Raw genomic sequence first — 19,460 nt, 5'->3', positions numbered from 1 at the left:
AAGAAAAAAATAAATAAACTAACCATTTTGTCAAGGGTTTTTAATTATCTTTTAACATTGATGAACCTTACTGTATAGTCTTTTAGAAAGTCCAAGGTGCCCATTCCTCTCACATTACATAGGTTAAACAGTAGAAAACCCTGGAGAGTGTAGATTTCATTTCACTTCAGATCTTAGACATGATCACAATGCAGTTTTACATCAATCCAGATGTAGAATTTGTTTCTATGAGCATTTCACAGGTCCCATTGCTGTCTCAACAAGGCAACATGAGGAAGAAACCCTTTCTATATATATATATATATATATATATATATATATATATATATATATATATATATATATATATATATATATATATATATATATATATATATATATATATATATATATATATATATATATGTATATATATATATATATATATATATATATATATATATATATATATATATATATATATATATCTTAAAGAATTAAAGAAATATTGACTATATGGACAAAAGTTTGTGGACATCTGGCTATAAGAGTATGTGCTTTTAAGTATTCTATTCGACATTTGTTTCCCTTTTGTTGTTCTACTAGATTTTGTGTGCTTGTTGGACATTTGTGCTCATTCATTCAGCCACAATATATAATAATATATATAAAATGTAGCAAATTTAGCTCATAAAAGCAAAAGGAAATATTTATGAGTAATTATAACCCATTATATTTACTCATAAATATTTAAATTAACTTGCTGAATTGACAGTAATGGAATTAACGTTATAATTATTTGGTCTGTTCTAGAAACTCGTTTCTAATCCTGGCCATCCTCGTCACTCCCAATGAAAACCACATCTTCAGCTCTGCTACCTCCAGCTCCACTTCCTGTCTTTTACTCAATGCCACTGTCTCTAAACCATAGAACATCACAGATCTTACCACAGTCCTAAAAACTTTTCCTTTCACAAATCACTCCTGCCACTCTTCTTCACCCACTCCACCCTGCCTGCAGTCTTTTCTTCACTTCTCTAACACACTCTCCATTACTTTGCACTGTTGACCCCAGGTACCTGAACTCCTCCACCTTCTCCACCTCTTCTCCCTGCAACCACACCACTCCACTGCCCTCCCTCTCATTCACACACATGTACTCTGTCTTACTCCTACTGACTTTCGTTCCCCTTTCTCTCAGCACATACCTCCACCTCTCCAGGCTCTTCTCAACCTGCTCCCTACTCTCACCACTAATCACAATATCATCTGCAAACATCATAGTCCATGGAGACTCCTGTCTGACCTCTTCCGTCAACCTGTCCATCACCGCTGCAAACAAAAAAAAGGGCTCAGAGCCGATCTTTGATACAGTCCAACCGCCACCTTGAACCAGTCTGTCGTTCCCACTGCACACTTCACTGCTGTCACACTGTCATCATACATGTCCTGCACCACCCTCACAAAATTCTCTGACACACATGACTTCCTCGTACAATACCACAACTCCTCTCTCGGCACCCTGTCGTACGCTTTCTCTAAATCCACAAACACACAATGCAACTCCTTCTGACCTTCTCTATACTTCTCCATCAACATTCCCAAACAAATAATGCGTCTGTGGTGCTCTTCCTCTGAATGAAACCATTCTGCTGCTCACAGATAGTCACCTCTTCTCTCAGCCTGGCTTCCACTACTCTTTCCCATAACTTCATGGTGTGACTGATCAACTTAATTCCCCTGTAGTTACTGCAGGTCTGCACATCTCCTTTGTTCTTGAAAAACAGTACCAGCACACTCCTTCTCCATTCCTCACGCATCCTCTCACCTTACAGAATCTTGTTAAACAATCTGGTTAAAAACTCCACTGCCATCTCTATTAAATATCTTCATGCTTCTACTGGTATGTCATCTGGTTCAACTGACTTTCCACTCTTCATACTCTTAATTGCTGCTATCACTTCCTCCTTACTAATCCTATTCACCTCCTGCTTCACCCACTCCCCAACCATTCATCAGCTTCTCAAAATACTCCCTCCATCAAGGAATTCAAGTAAAGAGCAGGTAACTTTACATCAACTTTGACATCAAGCCCTAAAAGAAAAGACAGCAATAAAGCAGATTTGCATTAAAAAACCTTTAAAGTGTAACTATTGTTGAGGAGAAAATACATACAATATATCGGTTTATGTCATTGAATGTGGAACATTTTATTTATTGTTTAATTAATTAAAGAATGCTCCTTGTGGTGAATATATATATATATATATATATATATATATATATATATATATATATATATATATATATATATATATATATATATATATATATATATATATATATATATATATATATATATATATGTATATATATATATATATATATATATATATATATATATATATATATATATATATATATATCTTAAAGAATTAAAGAAATATTGACTATATGGACAAAAGTTTGTGGACATCTGGCTATAAGAGTATGTGCTTTTAAGTATTCTATTCGACATTTGTTTCCCTTTTGTTGTTCTACTAGATTTTGTGTGCTTGTTGGACATTTGTGCTCATTCATTCAGCCACAATATATAATAATATATATAAAATGTAGCAAATTTAGCTCATAAAAGCAAAAGGAAATATTTATGAGTAATTATAACCCATTATATTTACTCATAAATATTTAAATTAACTTGCTGAATTGACAGTAATGGAATTAACGTTATAATTATTTGGTCTGTTCTAGAAACTCGTTTCTAATCCTGGCCATCCTCGTCACTCCCAATGAAAACCACATCTTCAGCTCTGCTACCTCCAGCTCCACTTCCTGTCTTTTACTCAATGCCACTGTCTCTAAACCATAGAACATCACAGATCTTACCACAGTCCTAAAAACTTTTCCTTTCACAAATCACTCCTGCCACTCTTCTTCACCCACTCCACCCTGCCTGCAGTCTTTTCTTCACTTCTCTAACACACTCTCCATTACTTTGCACTGTTGACCCCAGGTACCTGAACTCCTCCACCTTCTCCACCTCTTCTCCCTGCAACCACACCACTCCACTGCCCTCCCTCTCATTCACACACATGTACTCTGTCTTACTCCTACTGACTTTCGTTCCCCTTTCTCTCAGCACATACCTCCACCTCTCCAGGCTCTTCTCAACCTGCTCCCTACTCTCACCACTAATCACAATATCATCTGCAAACATCATAGTCCATGGAGACTCCTGTCTGACCTCTTCCGTCAACCTGTCCATCACCGCTGCAAACAAAAAAGGGCTCAGAGCCGATCTTTGATACAGTCCAACCGCCACCTTGAACCAGTCTGTCGTTCCCACTGCACACTTCACTGCTGTCACACTGTCATCATACATGTCCTGCACCACCCTCACAAAATTCTCTGACACACATGACTTCCTCGTACAATACCACAACTCCTCTCTCGGCACCCTGTCGTACGCTTTCTCTAAATCCACAAACACACAATGCAACTCCTTCTGACCTTCTCTATACTTCTCCATCAACATTCCCAAACAAATAATGCGTCTGTGGTGCTCTTCCTCTGAATGAAACCATTCTGCTGCTCACAGATAGTCACCTCTTCTCTCAGCCTGGCTTCCACTACTCTTTCCCATAACTTCATGGTGTGACTGATCAACTTAATTCCCCTGTAGTTACTGCAGGTCTGCACATCTCCTTTGTTCTTGAAAAACAGTACCAGCACACTCCTTCTCCATTCCTCACGCATCCTCTCACCTTACAGAATCTTGTTAAACAATCTGGTTAAAAACTCCACTGCCATCTCTATTAAATATCTTCATGCTTCTACTGGTATGTCATCTGGTTCAACTGACTTTCCACTCTTCATACTCTTAATTGCTGCTATCACTTCCTCCTTACTAATCCTATTCACCTCCTGCTTCACCCACTCCCCAACCATTCATCAGCTTCTCAAAATACTCCCTCCATCAAGGAATTCAAGTAAAGAGCAGGTAACTTTACATCAACTTTGACATCAAGCCCTAAAAGAAAAGACAGCAATAAAGCAGATTTGCATTAAAAAACCTTTAAAGTGTAACTATTGTTGAGGAGAAAATACATACAATATATCGGTTTATGTCATTGAATGTGGAACATTTTATTTATTGTTTAATTAATTAAAGAATGCTCCTTGTGGTGAATATATATATATATATATATATATATATATATATATATATATATATATATATATATATATATATATATATATATATATATATATATATATATATATATATATATATATATATATATATATATATATATATATATATATATATATATATATATATATATATATACATATATATATATATATATATATATATATATATATATATATATATATATATATATATATATATATATATATATATATATATATATATATATATATATATATATATATGTGTGTGTGTGTGTGTGTGTGTGTGTGTGTGTGTGTGTGTGTGTCATACACAGATGTACTGGGGCAGAGTTTCGAGAGTGAATTGTTTTATTGTTTAAGGGTCTTTGTGAAGTCAACCAGGGAGGCCAAGGAGGGTTATCTGGCAGGGTGGTGTGTGTGTGTGTGTGTGTGTGTGTGTGTGTGTGTGTGTGTGTGTGTGTGTGTGTGTGTGTTGTGTAAGGTATAGAAAAATAATCAAAAGACCCAATCCATCCAGATGAGATTGTCTATCAGAGCAACGGGGAGGGTTTGGGAAGTGCAGATCTTTCAACCATCAGTGTCGAACGATCCAGAAATCGTATATGACACAAATATAGAACATTACAATATTAATATCACTAATAGATGTAACATGACAAAGAGAGCTTGGTTTATTATTTTGCTTATTATAAATATGTAGTTTGTAATGCTTATTCTGGGAGACGATTCTTTAATTATATTCAATTGTTGAAGAATACGTCTCCCAGAATAAGCATTACAAACTACGTATTTATAATAAGCAAAATAATAAACCAAGCTCTCTTTGTCATGTTACATCTATGTAAAATCTTTTTTTTATGTAAAATAAAAATATAATTGGCAAATTAATAATTCTTATGTATAGCAATTAATTATGTTCCTAATTATATATGTATAAACCATAAGAGTGATCTCTGGGATTTTTTTATACAATATTACTGGAATTTATATATATATATATATATATATATATATATATATATATATATATATATATATATATATATAAAGAAAATTTAATTATTGTTGTCATGATTGTTCACTCAACCTCTGCCTGAACCTAATGAATAATGGACAAAAGACCCAATTAAAGGTACATGGCGTTTTTTTTACTTTCCGTCGCCACACTTCAGACGCCCTTAAAGGGGACGTCACGGCGCCAAAGCGCCATATTAGGACCCTTTGTGCTCCGGATTGTTTACCGTTATCCCTCTCCGGCTCGACTCGTGTGCCCCTGAACCCGGGCTTCGAAGAGTATATTTCTCGTCCTCGCGGCTAAACCTTGCCGAGCGTGTCGTGAAAGTTACCCGGTCAACAGCGGAACACGCCACGAGTCGCCTTTTATTTATTTATTTATTTATTTATTTATTTATTTATTTATTTAACCGGTAAGTAGCTGCACAATTAAAGGGGAAATGTACAAATAACCCCTCAAAGTGTGTGTGTGTGTGTGTGTGTGTCCTACAGGATGGATTTTAAATGCGCGGGCACGAGGATCTGGGAGCGCGCCGACTAGATTCAATAATGTAGTGCACTGTTTGCTTTTGTTTTGTTTTTCATCACTTAAACCGAGGGTGAGATAGAAAATTTGGAGTATGAATGAGCGAATAAATTAATGATTTAATCAACCAAATAACTAACCAACCAACAAATCAATGAATCAAATAATTATTTAAACTAAAAGCACAAAATATATCACCCGAAGGAATTATCAGCCTACTATTAAAAAAATAATGTAAAAAATCACCTCAATAAAAATGTTGATCAATCTAATTATATTTATATAGCACAAACTGTTGTGTGTTTTGTCTACCCATCTTCTGATCAAGGTTGAAGATTAGATAATAGATGTTGCCAAGATGGTGCATCTATGCACATACATCTTAACAAATATATACAGTACAGACCAAAAGTTTGGACACACCTTCTCATTCAAAGAGTTTTCTTTATTTTCATGACTATGAAAATTGTAGATTCACACTGAAGGCATCAAAACTATGAATTAACACATGTGGAATTATATACATAACAAAAAAGTGTGAAACAACTGAAAAATGTCATATTCTAGGTTCTTCAAAGTAGCCACCTTTTGCTTTGATTACTGCTTTGCACACTCTTGGCATTCTCTTGATGAGCTTCAAGAGGTAGTCACCTGAAATGGTCTTCCAACAGTCTTGAAGGAGTTCCCCGAGAGATGCTTGGCACTTGTTGGCCCTTTTGCCTTCACTCTGCGGTCCAGCTCACCCCTAAACCATCTCGATTGGGTTCAGGTCCGGTGACTGTGGAGGCCAGGTCATCTGGCGCAGCACCCCATCACTCTCCTTCTTGGTCAAATAGCCCTTGATGCCTTCAGTGTGACTCTACAATTTTCATAGTCATGAAAATAAAGAAAACTCTTTGAATGAGAAGGTGTGTCCAAACTTTTGGTCTGTACTGTATATATAAACTCTTCCTTTTCCAGCTGTATTTAGATGTTATCTATTGCAATCTTTAAATTATATCTATATTTTCAGCTATTAATGGCAACGTATCTAAATATACTGTAAAAAAAAAAAAAGTTGAGAACCATTAGAGTTGGATAAAATGGGCTTATTCTTTTTCATATTTGTTAAAATTATTACTGAATTAATATAAATAATTACATATAAAAATATGAATATAGATAGATAGATAGATAGATAGATAGATAGATAGATAGATAGATAGATAGATAGATAGATAGATTGATACCACATCAATGTACCAACTAGTACTGTGTTTATTACCAAATTGCATTTCATACTTGTAAGAATTACAGACTGCCTCGAACCTGATTCCACCCCACACTATATATCAAATTCAGCTCATCTGCAAAATGGCTTAAAATTGATAAAAAGTAGTTATGTAGTTTGACATAGAATTTCAGTTGAATCAATCCTAATCATAGTCTCAATTGAATCAGTCTGGGAGAGACAGCAAGCCATCAAGGACCATCTTTAACCAAAAGATGCCTGAGACCATGATTATCATTTAAACAATAACCTATCCTGACCCGCTGGGGGGCCGGCACCAGCAAAGGTGTAAACAACAGTGACCTCCGTCTCGATCACCCAGCCAGCTGTTCCCTTATGCATGTCCTACATTTAATTTACATTTAAAGGAAAACTCCGGTCTATACTTTAAAGGGAAGAACAATATAAAATATCTGGGCAGAGTTTGCTCTGGGTTCTTTCTGACTCTGATGAACCCAAAGTGCTTTATGTATTTTGTCACTGCTACGCTGTTATAAACTTCTTCATTACGATCTTCGTTGTCCTCATTATTTTTTCTTACATACTCTAAACCATTTATTACTACAGAAATGATACTGTAATGCTATAATGCTGTAATATTCTTGGAGAAAACTAATTAACAGCTTTTGACCAATCAGATTCAAAAGTTTTATTTTTATTATTTTTTTTCTTCAGTACAATAAATATTACAGGAATGCAAATGAGTAAAATAAACCTCGACTTGCCTAATGATGTGCATAGTTGAACAAAATTCCATCAGTAGCTAAATTGCTTATAATCAATTTATCTGGAATTTTATAAAATTTTATTTAATACTTTATTGCAGAAAATATACAATCTTGTACAAGAGAGATATTAAAACAATTGTTATTCAACCTGGTTAAAAATTGTTAAAAACAAAATATAAAACCACTGAAAAGAATTGTGCTCTTTTTGACTCCACCTCCCATCCAATCCCTTATACACTAAGCCCCGCCCTCCAGATTACACAGTGACCAAAGGCATTTATCCACATTAGTCCAGCAGATTTAATAAAACATGCAAAATATTGATACATCCATTAACTCATTTGGTCCTGGAGTTTGTAATGTAAATGATAATTAATGATTAGTTGTTCCCAACTGGCCAACAGTTGGCGGCTTCCTCCCCTTTGCCCTCACTAGAACCTCCATGTTATTAAAGCAGCTCCCAAATTTATTTGTAACACAAAATACAACACAAATATTAATCAGTGTACCTTTACCAGTTTCTCTGAATCGAGAAACTTCCTGGTCCACGAGACTGGGTCCAGATTCCTAACAACCAAATCCAGCTGGCTCGAAGGCGCTTAAAAAGAGGTCAGTGAATGTCCACTTTATTTCCTCTGATTGCTGATGACCTTTTTGTTAGTAACTGCAATACATGAATTGTGTGTGGTTCAACAGCGGAGACGACTGCAGACAGTGAGGAGACTAACAGGACATGCACATATAAAACAGGTACAGAAAAAGAAACTTCATACAGAGACTGTGCACACAAATATAGTGGAGAAGACTAATGTGGTGGAGGTGGAAACTTGGACATTTTTAATCCCACAAACATTTATTCCTGATCACAACATTGGAAAAAACATTTTGGTTTAATTGTATTGTAAATAACATGGGTTTTTTTTCTGGTTTTTATACATCAGATATTATTAATCTATTCAGTGACGACTTACGTTATACATTTAACATGATAGTTACAGTACTTTAGTTACTTTATCAAGGATAAATATCTTTATTAAACTTTCATTTAATCACATGAACTCCACGTGTGAATTTTACACATATGGTTTTTCATAGTTTCAGACGTTATGTTTTATGAGACATTTTACACATGGTACATGTTTTTTAAGGCGATTTATTTCACAAGTCTTTGTTTTTTCACTTTCCAAATATAATACACTTTATTTTTTCATGTGAGTCATTATATTTTCATGTTTGTTTTTGACTTGACTTTTTTTTAATGATTTGTGTATTTTCACAGCTGATATTTATATCAGAAGCTTAATTATAATTACAATTTATGTGATCTCAATTTATTGATTTTATATACCGTATTTTTCGGACCATAAGCCGCTACTTTTTCCCACGTTTTGAACCCCGCAGCTTAAACAACGAAGCGGCTAATATATGGATTTTTCCTGGGTTCACAAACTTAAAGCCAAAAAACTGAACCCCATAACATTAGACCAATGAAATTTCCGAACTAAAACGAAAAAACGCACCTCACCTGTGTTCTGAGCTGCACGACATCGGGAGAAAAAACGTTTTTTATTTGTGGGTTAGTCAAAGAAACTTAGAAATGAGCATCAGAAAATAATAAGGACATATTCCTCAGTCTTATACACACGCAGTAATACCGGCAAAATGCAGTGGCAGTCTATTCCCAGAATACCGCTATGCTCCTAAAGGAAGCGCAACATATTTTAACTGTTAAACCGTGTGTAACGTGTCTTTCGTTAAAGCCTGTGTAAAGTTAATTAGTGTAGATGGCTTATAAACAGGTACGGCTTTTTTATGTTAAAAATAAAAATATTTGTAAAATTCAGTTTCGGCTTATATATGGGTGCGCTTTATAGTCCGGAAATTACGGTAGATATATAGATTTTCTTTTTACATGATTCTTTTATTTTTTTTCCACACATATAAAATATACAAATATAGTATGTATTTTACGACCGGTTTTATTTATTAGATAAAATCACGTTAATTTCCAGGACCTAACATGTAGATATGCACTTTCACAGGTTTTTTATTTGTGATTTGATGTTGCGTGTGAAAAACATATCGTCATTTAAAATGTGTAATAATACATAATAATAGTAATAGTAATAATAATAATAACTGTTCTGGGCAGGTGTGTGGTGTATTTTATTTCATGTTTACATGCTATCTGCTCTTTACTCTAGGTGCTGATTGTCAGGTCGATGTGCAAAATGCTTAAGATGACTTTTTCTCATGGAGTTCATGCAGTTTGGACTGCACCATGTTCCAGTGATGTTTAAAGAACTATCAAAGTCCTCAAGGTCATTTTGTTCCTAATGCAAGGGCTTGATAGATATAGACAAAAGAAAATATGCGATTTTCTACAAGGACAGGAAGAACTTGCTTATTAAACAACCAAAACCTCCCAAACTCTCTGGCGTCCATACATGCAGGACATCGATTATTATATTTTTATGTTTCAATACAAAAATATATCCTGTGTGGGTATAATTGTATGTGGATGGCGGGTCATGGATCATTTGGTTGGAGGTATAATGTATAATGTATTTTTTACCAGTGTTTACTAAGAAATGGTAACTAGTTACACTTACTAGTTACTTCATTCAATTACTTTGTTGATTACTTACACCAAAAAGTAATGCATTACTGTTTAAAGTAACTTTTTAGTTAATTTTTTAAAGAACGTTCTTTAATGTTCCCATTAATGCCCTTTTATGCGTTATGGTCTACAAACACAAAACTGACTTAAACACAAAGTCATTTTTAAACACTATTTTATTTAAGTCAGACCAGCACTGAAATAAATAACAAAACAAGCTGAATAATATATTCAGAACAAAAAACTAAAGTGGCTTCTGCTTCTTAAAAGCTGTTGTGTTGAGTCCTTACAAATGTTCCTTTCACAGCTCAGGTATGAAAACTATCAACAATGTACAACATAACACAAAACATTTTGAAATAAATAAATGAAAGCAATCTGAATTATTCAGAATCAATTTGGAGAAACTCATCACCAAAAAACTGCTATTATTGATGACCATAAAATGATATGTAGTAAAAAAAACAACATTAAAAGTATAAAAGCTGTTTACAAATGAAATCTATGAGCAATTTTCAAGCTAACCACAAATTAAGAGTTGCATGTCACCAACTTATGTAAAGTAAGCTGTGTGTATTCAAAGTGCAAAATCTGCTGTTGTTTATTCCATAAAAAAGTAAAAACAAACGAACAAACAAAAAAAACAGCATTTTTCCTCGCAATACAACGTTTTTATTTTTTTATAATGCTAAGAGATAACAGAAATGCCACTGTGGCTACTAAACTAACCTTTATTTTTAACAAACAAATATTTTTAATAACAAATGTGTGCTTATTTATTTGAAACAACAGAAGGTGCTTAGGAGCTTCGACAGATTGGAGTTGCTGTTTATCGCAGTAGATACGAGCTTCGAACCAGAAAAACATTTGACCAAAAAGTTTTTGTCTTTATGCGCAACTAAAGTGAAATAATGAGCATATTTCCACTTTGAGAAACTCGTCTTGCTCTTGCCTCGACTCACCATTACTGCCGCACAGACCTGAATAAACAGAAACACGCCCACAGTGACCCATTAGGGGTCACCACAGCGGATCATCCGTCTCTATACGCCCCTGTCCTCTACATCTGCCTCTTTCAACCCAACTACCTGCATGTCTTCCCTCACCACATCCATAAACCTTCTCCTTGGCCTTACTCTTTTCCTCCTTCCTGGTGGCTCCATCCTCAGCATTCTCCTACTGATATACCCCATGTCCCTCCTCTGCACATGTCCAAACCATCTCAAACACACCTCCCTCACCTTGTCCCTTTAATGTCCTACATGTGCTGTCCCTCTAATAAACTCGTTTCTAATCCTGTCCATCGTCGTCACTCCCAACGAAAAAACCTCAACATCTTCAACTCTGCTACCTCCAGCTCCACCTCCTCCATTTAAAATGTAATGCGTTAGAGTATTAGTGAGAGGTGGCAAAAGTACACACATCCTTTACTTAAGTAAAACAAAAAAGTTATACTTTTTTACTCAAGTGAAAGTAAAGAAGTCTTGGCTCTGACATGTACTTAAGTAAAAAGTAGTTATTACTTCTACCTGTTTTAGCTGTTAACTGGACCTCACATCTAGATAGATAGATCGATCGATCGATCGATCGTCATTGCATAGTACAGGTACACAGCAACGAAATGCAGTTTGGCATCTACCAGAAGTGCAAAAAGTAGCAAATGAAATAGTGCAGATAAATATGTAGCATATGTACAGCATGTGATATTTATGTAAGCATATGTACTGATCCAAATTTTTCCATTTGCAATGATATTGATATCAGAGCCCTGGGGATTGGCAAACACCTCATACTAATTGGATTCCGACATCATATTGGTGACTGTGTCGACTCTGCAAGCCTCTGTAATGTGTAACATCGGAGGTATAATGGTGGGTTCATGTGACAAGCTGTATCCTGTGTTCAAGCAGAAAATCATAAAATAGTCTGTGGATCAGACAAATATTAATCTGATTTAACAGCAAATCCTGCATTTGTATCAGCCTTGATATCAGTACACGGCACTGGATTGTCACATGTCTAACAGTATTCTAACAAACATTTTACTTCACTGTTACAAGAGATACATAATCTACAGCAGGGGTCATCAACCTTTTTGACACTGAGAGCTACTTCTTGGGTTCCGATTAACGTGAAGTACTACCAGTTTGAAATAACAAACTTGCTCAATTTACCTTTAATTATGTTATTATTAATAATTAATGATATTTATCTATGTTTAACTCAATTGCACATTGGGCCAAAACTCAAAGCAAGGTCGCAGGCTGAACAGAATAAACATTTATTTAACACATTAAAACAATGTTTTTTTAAACATAAATATGAATAAAAAAAAAAACTGGAATATTATTCCAGAATAAATAAACTTAAACTTTAAATAATTTAAAATATTTTGCTCTCCATAAAAATATCTCCTGTCAAAATTACAAATAAGAAATATGAACATGCTGCAAATAAACCCCCTGAAAAAAAAAAATAATTGTGCTTTTAAGTAAACATTAAAATAACAACAAATCATAACAATCAGATTTCTTTGCTCATATGCCAGGGGTGTCAAACTCAGGCCCGCGGGCCAAATCCGGCCCGACGTACAATTATATCAAGCGAGATGATTTTATATAGATCTATTATTATTGTTATTAATAACCCAGCGATATGAAGCGCTGATAACACAAACTACAGATCCCATAATGCAGCGCTTCAGCTGCCTTACCGAACGCTAGACTACATGGGAACATTCCAGCGTCAATCAAGTCGAGCTTCTGTTGATGTATTTAACCCTATTGTTAAGTTATTGTGAAACAGCGCCCCACAGTGGTGAAGAGAAAAATTGATTCTGAAAACGGAGCGTTTCAAAACCAATGGGATTCTGAGTAGATGTTTACTGACACAACAGGTGTTGTGCCTAATTTAGACCTCCGGTCTGAAATCAACCCCCCCTTCGCGTGCACGCGGACAGTACCGTCGTATTTCCTGTAGATGGCACTAAAAACACGGAAGGTTGGGTCAAATGTTTTCCTGATCCTAACGCCAAAAAATAAATTTGGAGAAAACGTATACAGCTTCCTGTAGATGGCAGAATAAACTCAGGAATGTAATTATTTGCTTTTAAAAACACCTACACGTGAATTCTAACCGCGTATTTATTTTGCGTGAATACCTAGACTCACTAAAATTACTCGGATACACAAGTTTAAATAGTTAATTTCATTTTATTAACATGGACATAACCAGACCCCCCACCTTGCTGTGATACACCCACACAATTAATAATGTATGTGTAAAATACTACATTTAATCTAATAACGTGGACAGCTGTATTATTTAGGGAGGTATTAATTAGGCAAGCTGATTGTAAACCCCTTGCCTGAATTCTACCCCCCGCCCCTCTATTTCACACAAACCTTTAGAATTAATTCTAATATTCTAATTTATTATCAATGGTGGAAACAGTTGTGCTGATTATATATGTATATATATGTATATATATATATATATATATATATATATATATATATATATATATATATAACATTTTATTATTTTTATTTATTTTTTTTTTTTTTAAGAAAATACGCTACACGTTTGGGTCAGTGCTGAATGTTTTTTTTTTGTTTTGAAAATAAAGCCTACTTTTTTTTCAGCAAGGACGTGTTAATTAAATAAAAAGTGATTGTAAAGGCCTATAATTTCAGAAAAGATTTCCATTTTAGATGAATGCTGTTTTTTTTTTACATTCTTAAATGAATCCTGAAAAAATCATAGCAGCCTTTAAAAAAAAAAAAAGGAGCACAACTGTTCAGCAGTAAGAATGCCTGCCTCTTCTACACTCTACATTTCTTCCCTAGTCATTAACTGCACATCATTCTTAATCACCACACATATCTGCCATCATCCTCACCAACTCATTTGACTACCTGCTTGTTTGGCAGAAATTTACCTGTACGTTTGGTTGAAATAGGATATATTTTCTTTTGCAATGTACATTTTGAATGTACATTCACTGACTGTACATTCAATGCAAATCATATAATCTTCTCACTTAAATTGGTTATTTTAGATGACCTGAGCCAGCTGTGCCATGTCTGTGGGAAGAAAAGTGGTGATAATAACTGGGTATTTACTGTTTTCTATGGGCAAGATTATTCACTATTATCACAATTTAATAATTGGTTACAGTGTCTGTCTAGTGCCTTGAAGAAAATGATGTCTTCTCTACATTTCAGATTGCCTGTGACTGCTGCAATCGGTGGTACCACCAATCATGTATCCAGGCGACATCACAAGTGCACTTTTTGTGTCATGCTGGTCAAAAGTAGAAATAAAGGAGTAACACTTTTTATACACCTCTTCTATTAGTGGATTTTTATTTTGTATGGTTTTGTAAGTTTACATGCATGAGCTCGAGATATTTGGACATTTTGAAAAATAGAGCTGTCTGTATAAATCGAACAAAACTTTGTGCATTAAGTATTATTACTTGTGTAGGTTTATCACAGAAAGTTTGGTAACTCTGAGTATGAGGGGAAAAAAAATAGAGGGGCGGGGGGTAGAATTCAGGCAGGGGGTTTACATTCAGCTTGCCTAAATAATATCCCCCTAAATAATACAGCTGTACATGTTGTTAGATTGAATGTAATATTTTACACATACATTATTAATTGTGTAGGTGTATCACAGCAAGGTGGGGGTCAGGTTATGTCCATGTTAATAAAATGAAATTAACTTTTTAAATATTTTTTTTTACTCGTGTATCCGAGTAATTTTAGTGAGTCTAGGTATTCACGCAAAATAAATACGCGGTTAGAATTCACGCAGGTGGTTTTAAAAGCAAATGATTACATTCCTGAGTTTATTCTGCCATTTACAGGAAGCTGTATACGTTTTCTACAAATTGATCTTTTAGCGTGAGGATCAGAAAAACATTTGACTCAATCTTCCGTGTTTTTAGTGCCATCTACAGGAAACACGACGGTACTGTCCGCGTGCACGCGAAGGGGGGTTGATTTCAGACCGGGGGTCTGAATTAGGCACAACACCTGTAAACACTTGTGTCTTATTTGTGGAGCGAATGTGGCTGTAATTAAGGAACTGAATTGAAAGTAGAAGAGTTAAAGAAGAATCTGACATTTCAGCAGACGTTTTTCACCAGAGCAAATTCACAAAGTGAAGCTGGTGTGAAAACAGAGGAGAAATCAGAGTCACATTAGCCGCTTATTTACTGAGGGAGAAGTTTCTGAAGAGCTGCATGATGAAGCTGTGAGACGTCTGGTGTTTGACAGGAGATATTTTTATGGAGAGCAAAATATTTTAAGTAATTTAAAGTTTGTTTATTTTTTTTATAAAATTGCATAAGAGCAAAGAAATCTAAATGTTTATTTAAAAGCCCTTTTTTTTTTTTAGGGTTTTTTCGCAACATGTTCATATTTCTAACTTCTATAATTTCGACACGAGATATATTAATGGAGAGCAAAAGATTTTAAGTTATTTAAAGTTTAAGTTTATTTATTCTGGAATAATATTCCTGTCTTTTTTTTTTATTCATATTTATGTTCAAAAAACATTGTTTTAGTGTGTTAAATAAATGTTTTACCCGCGACCTAAAGTGTGCTTTGAGTTTTGCCCCCCTGTGCAATTGAGTTTGACACCCCTGACATAAATGAATATCATTAATTATTAATAATAACATATAATTAAGGGTAAATTGAGTTTGACACCCCTGTCTTATGCCATTTTATAAAAAATAATCTTAAACTTTGAATACCTTAAAATATTTTGCTCTCCATATAAATATATCCTGTCAAACACCAGACGTCTTACACCTTCTTCATTCCTTAATTACAGCCACATTCGCTCCACATATAAGACACACGTGTTTACCGGCAGTGTCAGTAAACATCTACTCAGAATCTCATTGGTTTTGAAAGGCTCTGTTTTCAGAATCAAATTTTCTCTTCACCACTGTGGGGCGCTGTTTCACAATAACTTTACAAAAAGGGTTAAATACATCAACAGAAGCTCGACTTGATTGACGCTGGAATGTTCCCAGGTGGTCTAGTGTTCGGTAAGGCAGCTGAAGCGCTGCATTATGGGATCTGTAGTTTGTGTTACCAGCGCTTCACATCGCCGGACCATTAATAACAATAATAATAGATCTATATAAAATCACCTCCCCGGATATAATTGTACATCGGCACGGATTTGTAGTTTGTAGTTCTACTGAGTTTGACACCCCTGATCTATTTGAAGACACTGATCATGTTCTCACAATAATTATCAACAATGATTTAACAAGATAGGAAACAGCTATTCTTTAGAAAAGGCCCCTGGGTGACTCATGTGGTCCTTGCAAGCGACCTGGTGTCCGCGGGCACCATGTTGGTGACCCCTACTGTATAGTCTTTTAGAAAGGCCAAGGTGCCCATTCCTCTCACATAGGTTAAACAGGAAACCTCTAAACCCTGGAGGGTGTAGATTTCATCTCACTTCAGATCGTAGACACGAATTTGTTTCTAATGAGCATATATATATATATATATATATATATATATATATATATATATATATATATATATATATATATATAGTATCGAAAAGTATATAGTAATATTCACAATAGAATATAGATAACATATCAAATGTTGAAAGTGAGACATTTTGAAATGTCATGCCAAATATTGGCTCATTTTGGATTTCATGAGAGCTACACATTCCAAAAAAGTTGGGACAGGTAGGAATAAGCGGCCAGAAAAGTTAAATGTACATATAAGGAACACCTGAAGGACAAATTTGCAACTTATTAGGTCAATGGGCAACATGATTGGGTATAAAAAGAGCCTCTCAGAGTGGCAGTGTCTCTCAGAAGTCAAGATGGGCAGAGGATCACCAATTCCCCCAATGCTGCGGCGAAAAATAGTGGAGTAATATCAGAAAGGAGTTTCTCAAAGAAAAAATTGCAAAGAGTTTAAAGTTATCATCATCTACAGTGCATCATATCATCCAAAGATTCAGAGAATCTGGAACAATCTCTATGCGTAAGGGTCAAGGCCGGAAAACCATACTGGATGCCTGTGATCTTCGGGCCCTTAGACGGCACTGCATCACATACAGGAATACTACTGTAATGGAAATCACAACATGGGTTTAGGAATACTTCCAGAAAACATTATCTGTGAACACATTCCACCCTGCTATTCGCTGTTGCCGGCTAAAACTCTATAGGTCAAAAAAGAAGCCATATCTAAACATGATCCAGGAGCGCAGGCGTTTTCTCTGAGCCAAGGCTGATTTAAAATAGACTGTGGCAAAGTGGAAAACTGTTCTGTGGTCAGACGAATCAAAATTTGAAGTTCTTTTTGAAAAACTGGGATGCCATGTCATCCGGACTAAAGAGGATAAGGACAACCCAAGTTGTTATCAGCGCTCAGTTCAGAAGCCTGCATCTCTGATAGTATGGGGTTGCATGAGTGCGTGTGGCATGGGCAGCTTACACATCTGGAAAAGCACCATCAATGCTGAAAGGTATATCCAAGTTCTAGAACAACATATGCTCCCATCCAGACATCGTCTTTTTCGGGAAAGACCTTGCATTTTTCAACATGACAATGCCAGACCATATACTGCATCAATTACAACATAATGGCTGCATAGAAGAAGGATCCGGGTACTGAAATGGCCATCCTGCAGTCCAGATCTTTCACCCATAGAAAACATTTGCTGCATCATAAAGAGGAAGATGCGACAAAGAAGACCTAAGACAGTTGAAGCCTGTAAGAATGGGACAACATTCCTTTTCCTAAACTTGAGCAACTTGTCTTCTCAGTCCCCGTACGTTTGCAGACTGTTATAAAAAGAAGAGGGGATGCCACACAGTGGTAAACATGGCCTTGTCCCAACTTTTTTGAGAAGTGTTGATGCCATGAAATTTAAAATCAACTTATTTTTCCCTTAAAATGATACATTTTCCCAGTTTAAACATTTGATATGTCATGTTGTATTCTGAAATGTAAAAATTCCACATCATTGCATTCTGTTTTTATTCACAATTTGGACAGTGTCCCAACTTTTTTGGAATCGAGTTTGTATGATTTTTATGAGCAGACGATGAATAAATGTTCTGGGATGAGCACAGTGAGGACAGTGTTTATGATTACAGCAGCAGCACCGGTTAAAATCTACAACATCCGGGTGAGATTGTCCTCCAGAGCAATGGTGAGGGTTTGTATCAGTGTAAAACAGTCCAAAAATCTTATATAACACAATTATATAGAACATTACAACATTAATATCACATAAATAAATGCAGTAACAGGAAACATACACATTATTTCTTTATTTTGCTTATTATTATAAATAGGTAGTCTGTAAAGCATAGTTGGGAAAGTATTCTTTATTTATATTACATTGTTAAAGATGACATATAGATGATGTTATATAATTATTATTAAGTTTTATATGTTTTTTTTACAAGTTTACCATAAAATATTTTGTATAATATAAATGTATAGACTATAAGAAAAATCTCTGGACTTTTCGATACTATACATATATATATATATATATTTCAAAATGTCTCACTTTCAACATTTGATATGTTATCTATATTCTATTGTGAATATTACTATATACTTTTCGATACTATATATATATATATATATATATATATATATATATATATATATATATATATATATATATATAACAACATTAATATCACAAATAGATGTAACATGACAAAGAGAGTTCAGGTATACGTAGTTTGTAATGCTTATTCTGGGAGACGTATTCTTTAATTATATTAATTTTTTAAAGATTATATATATATATATATATATAGTTTGTTATATAATTATTATTAAGTTTTTATATGTAAAATACAAATATAATTGGCCATATCTGGCTAATTCTTATGTATAATAATTAATTATATTCCTCATTATAAATGTAAAGACCATAACAGTTAACTCTCGGATTTTCAATACAATATTACTGGAAATTTTATATATATAAAGAAAATGTAATTATTGTTGTCATGATTGTTCACTCAACCTCTGCCTGAACCTAATGAATAATGGACAAAAGACCCAATTAAAGGTACATGGTGTTTTTTTTACTTTCCGTCGCCAC

General features: G+C 34.6%; 2 long non-coding RNA genes across 3 annotated transcripts; both read left to right on the top strand.

Annotated features, from left to right (window-relative positions):
• Nucleotides 1-5,373: 5,373 nt before the first annotated feature.
• Nucleotides 5,374-10,437, top strand: LOC124395358. 2 transcript variants are annotated; one of them, XR_006927613.1, is made up of 4 exons: nucleotides 5,374-5,603; nucleotides 8,233-8,323; nucleotides 8,411-8,464; nucleotides 9,919-10,437. It is a non-coding gene; the product is annotated as an uncharacterized LOC124395358 (long non-coding RNA). The 2 variants fall into 2 exon arrangements; XR_006927612.1 differs by lacking the exon at nucleotides 5,374-5,603 and having other exon boundaries at nucleotides 6,626-8,323.
• Nucleotides 10,438-13,874: 3,437 nt separating this feature from the next.
• Nucleotides 13,875-14,678, top strand: LOC124395359. The gene is made up of 2 exons (XR_006927614.1): nucleotides 13,875-14,450; nucleotides 14,561-14,678. It is a non-coding gene; the product is annotated as an uncharacterized LOC124395359 (long non-coding RNA).
• The last annotated feature ends 4,782 nt before the right edge of the window (nucleotides 14,679-19,460 follow it).

Source organism: Silurus meridionalis, chromosome 13 (assembly GCF_014805685.1).
Source record: "Silurus meridionalis isolate SWU-2019-XX chromosome 13, ASM1480568v1, whole genome shotgun sequence".
Classification (NCBI taxonomy): domain Eukaryota; kingdom Metazoa; phylum Chordata; class Actinopteri; order Siluriformes; family Siluridae; genus Silurus; species Silurus meridionalis.
The sequence above is the reverse complement of the archived record's forward strand: the minus strand, read 5'-3'. Positions and strand labels throughout refer to the sequence as shown.